Source organism: Octopus bimaculoides, chromosome 6 (genome assembly GCF_001194135.2).
Source record: "Octopus bimaculoides isolate UCB-OBI-ISO-001 chromosome 6, ASM119413v2, whole genome shotgun sequence".
NCBI lineage: Eukaryota > Metazoa > Mollusca > Cephalopoda > Octopoda > Octopodidae > Octopus > Octopus bimaculoides.
This window is the reverse complement of record NC_068986.1, coordinates 35,743,273-35,748,997: the sequence shown is the minus strand read 5'-3', so window position 1 is coordinate 35,748,997 and position 5,725 is coordinate 35,743,273. Positions and strand designations below refer to the sequence as shown.

General features: G+C 36.3%; 1 protein-coding gene across 2 annotated transcripts in view; it reads left to right on the top strand.

Annotated features, from left to right (window-relative positions):
* LOC106870527 (BAI1-associated protein 3) overlaps window positions 1-5,725 on the top strand; it is a 1,007,871-nt gene that overhangs the window by 921,412 nt on the left and 80,734 nt on the right. The window lies entirely within an intron of this gene.

Sequence of the window (5,725 nt, the reverse complement as noted above, 5' to 3'; positions counted from 1 at the left end):
TGTGTGTGTGCGAGTGCGCGTAAGCATATGATTAAAAAGAAAAGGAGAGAAATTTGTTCTTTGTAAAGCTACATATAAAAACAGTTGAGCAGTAGCATATTTATTAATTTTTACGCAGAAAAGGTTGACAGCGAACTATAACAGGTTGACGACGGCCAGTAAGCCGAAATTTCGAAATCACTGTCAGCCATTTCATTGAAAAAAATTCTATACATTTGTATGATTCATTGCACTAGTATTTAAAGCTATTAGTTTTCATAATATTTTAATTTAATGTTAAAAAAATATTTATCATTCTGTGTTAGACTTGATAGAGTCTGTCAATATTTTGATAGTAAAATAATAAAGATTTTGATCCGAGGAAAAAAATTCTGTGAAGAATATTGTCTCTACCTTACCCAATCTGATACACATCATTCCCAAAGCGATTACAGTCTTGTATTTTGTCGATACAATTAGCTGGCAAGTTATACTTGATTTAAGTATAAGATTCCGCTCTCAGTGTAGACTTTACTCTCTGCCTAGAAGCAATTTAAACGAAAACAACCTTAGCGAAAGACTGCAGGACCAGTCAAAAATAATTCGCACCTAGCAAATTGCTTGCCTCTTCTTCTGTGTATTTCATGCTATGTATATCTGCTGTATGTATATTTCAGAACCTTTTGATAACACTTCAGTGCTTGCGTCTCTCTGATGTAAATAGGCATAAGTATGTGGTTAAGAAGTTACCTTTGCGACCATGTGGTTTCAAGTTCAACCCCACTGCACGGTACCATGAACAAGTGTATTCTATAAAGGCTCCGACCGACTAATGCTTTGCGAGAGAATTTGGTAGACGAAAACTATGAAGTCCCTCGAGTATATATGTGACCCCAGCATCACGGCTTGATAATCATTGTTGGTTTGTTTATGACTTTCAAAGATAAACAAGTACTGGAATCAATTTCTTCGACTATAACTCTCTAAGGCGCCCCAGCATGGTCGCTGCTAATACAAGATTCTATTCAGTTTCATACACCAAGCATAGGTTAAATCGACATTATATGTTCAGCTCGCGAGCGACTTATATAACGTAATAGCTCTAACCAAATATCGAGATACAAGTGAAGGTGTGTGTGTGTCTGTGTGTGGACATGTATGTATATATATGTGTGTGTAAGTGTGTGCATGTGTATAAATGTGTGTGTATTTTATATATATATAAATTAACAGAATGAGATAAAAAATCCAAGGCAGTGAAAGTTTTCAGAATATTTATAAACAGATCTTAAAGCTGTTTCCGGGATATTTTATATATCCCTTCATCAGAGACGGTGCGAGAAAACGATTAAGTTATAGTTGTTATAGAGAAGATATGCAATACAGAATGAAGTGGAGGAATAAAAACAGACATGAGATACGTAAGGATATTGTATCTGCAGTTTCATTATTTAAGCAGAATGGTGTATATATGTAAGTATCCTGTACCTTGTGTGTGAGTTCCAGCGTTGTTTATAATTGGTCATTCCAAGCATAGAGTCTTGTAAACAGTGTTATTCGATCGAGTATTTATTGGTGTATGTATACATATATGCGTATATATGTGTGTGGTGTGTGTGTGTGTATGTGTGTGTGTGTGTGTGTTTGTGTGTCTATGCATATACCTTTATATGCATAGGCGCAGCGTGGCTCCGTGGTAAGGAGCTTTCATGGTTCCAGGTTCAGCCCACTGTATGTATTTGTGTGTATGTGTTTGTCTCCCCATCATCACTTGACAGCCGATGCTGGTGTGTTTATGTACCCCGTAACTTAGCGGTTCGGCCAAAGAGACCGATGGAATATGTACTAGGCTTACAAAGAATAAATTCTGAAGTCGATGTATTCAACTAAAGGCGGCGCTCTGGCATGGCCGCAGTCAAATGACTGAAACAAGTAAAAGAATAAAATAATAAAAGTATGTCTTTATATATATGCGTTGGTGTGTGTGTGTGTGTGTGTGTGTGTGTGTGTGTGTGTGTGTGTGTGTGTGTGTGTGTGTGTGTGTGTGTGTGTGTGTGTGTGTGTGTGTGCGTGTGTGTGTGTGTGTGTGTGTGTGTGCGCGCGTGTGTGTGTGTATGTGTGTGTATTATGTATGTGTGTTAATAAGTCATAAAGTTGAAACGAATCAAAAATGGAAGTAAAAGTGGAAATAAAAATGAAACATAACTGATTTGCACAATGTTAAGATGGTGTTGAAATGAGATTGAAGTAAAACTCTTATGTCAATGTCTCTATAATGGTCATTGCAAACGAAACTACATTACAAAATGTTACTACCGTCGGAAATTATTTTATTGTTTTATTGTATAATCCGTTGATCTATACACTCTTTATACGTGTGTGTGAATATGTGGGTGTGGGTGTAGGAGTCATATAAGAAAATCATATATAAACTTAGAATTAAGTACATTACAATTCACACGCATACAAACATAAACACAATCAGAAACATAGATATGTGTACGTATATACGTATGCGATAAAGTATATATATGTACATACGTATATATATATATATATATATATAAATACATATATATATATAAATACACACACACACACACATATATATATATATATAGAGAGAGAGAGAGAGAGAGAGTGTGTGTGTGTGAGTGAGTGAGAGAGTGAGTGAATGAGAGGGAGAGTGTGTGTGTGTACATATTCACACTTATCTGTGAGTATGATAAATATATGTGTAAGTGTTTACACACATACACGCACACACACACACACATACACACACACACACACACACATATATATATATATGCATTAATGTGTGTGTGTGCATTATTGATATTTTGTATGTATATATTTAAGTACCTATGAAACTCTTCAATAGGTTAACAACAAAATTCATAAAAAGCTGAACGTATAAGTATTAATATATTATTCATATAATAAATAATAATAAGGATTTCCTTCATAAGCACAAGACTAGTAAATGTGAGAGGAGAACAGTTGAGGATATCCGTTCAGTACTGCTGACTACTTTATTTTTCGACCCCCAGAAGGAGAAAAGGAAAATTAATCTTGTCGAGATTTGAACTCAACGTTCCAATAATTTTGACAATCCACAGCTCTGCTGGTACTGCTGATGATGATGATGATGACTCCTTCTACTTTTAGGCAAAGGTTCACTAATTAACATTGACTCCAGTACTTGACAGGTATCATATTTTATCGGGCCCAAAAGAATAAAAGTCAAACTGGTCTTCGGCGAAATTTAAACTCGGAACGTAAATAGCCGGGTCAAATACTCCAAGCATTTGTTCGACTCTTTAACGTTTCTGACAGGTGACGAGCTACAGCAAATATTCTGTTCAATACCATAGGTTTGCTTGTCAGTTGCTTGACCTTAACCGCTTGAGCATATCACTTTCTGGCTGACAATATATACGTCTCTGATCGCGAGCAGAAGTAATGGGCGAGCATCATAACCATGTGCTGAGAGGAAGTCTTTGGAGTTTGAATAATTCAAATCTGGAAACATGAGTGTTTCGTTCAGCATCCTTAAACAGCCCTTAGTCAGGGATCTTTTGTGCGAGACGGGCTACTTGACCTGAAAGAATTCTAACTGATCCCTACCTGCAAGGTCATGCGTTGCTTATCTTGATATGAGATCACCATATCGCGCACATATGGTTGTGATTCATGTGCCTGGTGTACCTTTATCAGACGGGTAGACATGGTGGGTATACTGGGCTCCGTCTATTTTACCCCAGTGTCACTTTGATGGCATGTATTGTTCTCTCACTCAATAATAATAATAATAATAATAATAATAATGATGACGATGATGATGATGATAATGATTTCAAATTTTGGCACAAGGCCAGCAAGCTCGGGGAAGGGAATAAGTCGTTTTACGTCGATCCCAGTATTCAACAGGTATTTATTTTATCCACCTCCAAGGAATGAAAGTTATAGTCGACCTCAGTGGAATTTGAACTCAGAACGTAAAGAGGGACGAAATACCGCTAAGTATTTTGTCCAGCGTGGTAACGATTCTAATAATAATATTTAATAGTAATTTTCATCTCTTACTCATATTGTGCCATGTAAGTTACAATGAGCCAGTATTCAGCGTTGTCTCCTATGTCGTTTTCGCTGATCTCAGTATTTCTCTGTCTCGTACATTGTGGGATTTTCTGAGGAACAATTGTATGGCTAACTAACTCAGCTTGCTTTTTTCACGTCATCCTCAGTTTTAAAATCAATGCACGTAATTCCTTATAATACAGATCTTATACCACATATCGTCCTTGTGAACCTGATTCCACATATCGAGCGGGTTACATCCAGCATCTGTTCAGAGAGAAAATCATAGGGCCTGCAAATTTGACAATGCCAAAACAGAAAGCCGCCTTCCATCTTTCTCCTGCTTGTATGAGAGCTTCGGGCAGAAATGTACTTGTTTTCGGCACGTAGTGCAACGATATATTTGCTTTTCATCTGATTCTTTATATCCTACCTTCAGCAGCTGCAGGCTCTGTTTGTAAAGAATGAGTGTAGCTTTCCAATTATATTTTTCAGGCTGAAATTTATAGACTTGCTTTTCCTTAGTACAATGTGTATGTGAATGTGTTGTATCAGCATACTCGTTGTTGTTGAAGCTAACTTTTCAAATCGGCATTACTACTCTTATCTATAAAAAAAATTAACACTTTTTCTCTTTCTATGTCTACTTTTTCGGTATTAGTGACGGGGAGAAGCCTAATTTTCCGGATTAGCAGCAAAACTGAGTGCGCTCTGAAATAGGGTACAATTATAAAAAGAAAATTTCCATTAAATTCAAGCGCAGTAAAGCTTATTAAACTACAGAACTCCTTTAAATACCCCCGTTCTATTGAAAACACAAATGTAATTGCAATAATAATAATAACAATACTAATAATAATAATGCTACGTCTTCTCTCACAGAAAATAACCACATCGAATTAATGATATATGCTGTTTTATTTTAGTGAGAGAACTGAAACAGAGGTTGTGTTTCGTGGGTTCAAATGAAGCGCTTTATACTTGTCTTCTTTTCGTCTCTATCATTTGTTGTTAGTTTCGTTTAAAGAAAGCATTCAAAACGGATATTAAGTTTTTCGACTATATTATTATTGTTGTTGTTGTTGCAATGTGTTTTCTTCCTCTTGATTTCTTTCAAAATTCCATCTATGTCACTCTGGTTACGTTTTCTACTTCCTTCCGTCTTTTTAGTAATGTTTTCTTGCAGTTTTTTTTTCCTTTCTTCTTAATCGTTTTGTAATTATTTTCTATTTCATTTTTACTTTGGTTTTTTTTTTCGTATTGTTTCTTTTCTTAACTCTACACTTCTTACTTGTTCTTTCCCTTTGTCCTTCCCTCTCTCATACTTCTCTTTCTCTATCTCTCTCTTTCTCTTTCTCCCTCTCTCTCTCTCTCTCTCTCTCTCTCTATTTCTCTCTCTCTATCTCTCTCTCTCTCTCTCTTTCTGACTCTCTCTGTCATACACACACACACATACACTGTCTCTCATCCACTCTGCTTTTCTATTTCCTCAATCCTATTTTCCCTATATCTGAGGAGGATTTCGTTGTAAACAATCTCCTTTGTCTGGACCATAATCCCTATTTACTTTGCTATTGCTGCTGCTGCTGCTACTACTACATACTATCAATCGCTCTCTCTCTCTCTCTCTCTCTCTCTCTCTCTCTCTCTCTCTCTCTCTCTC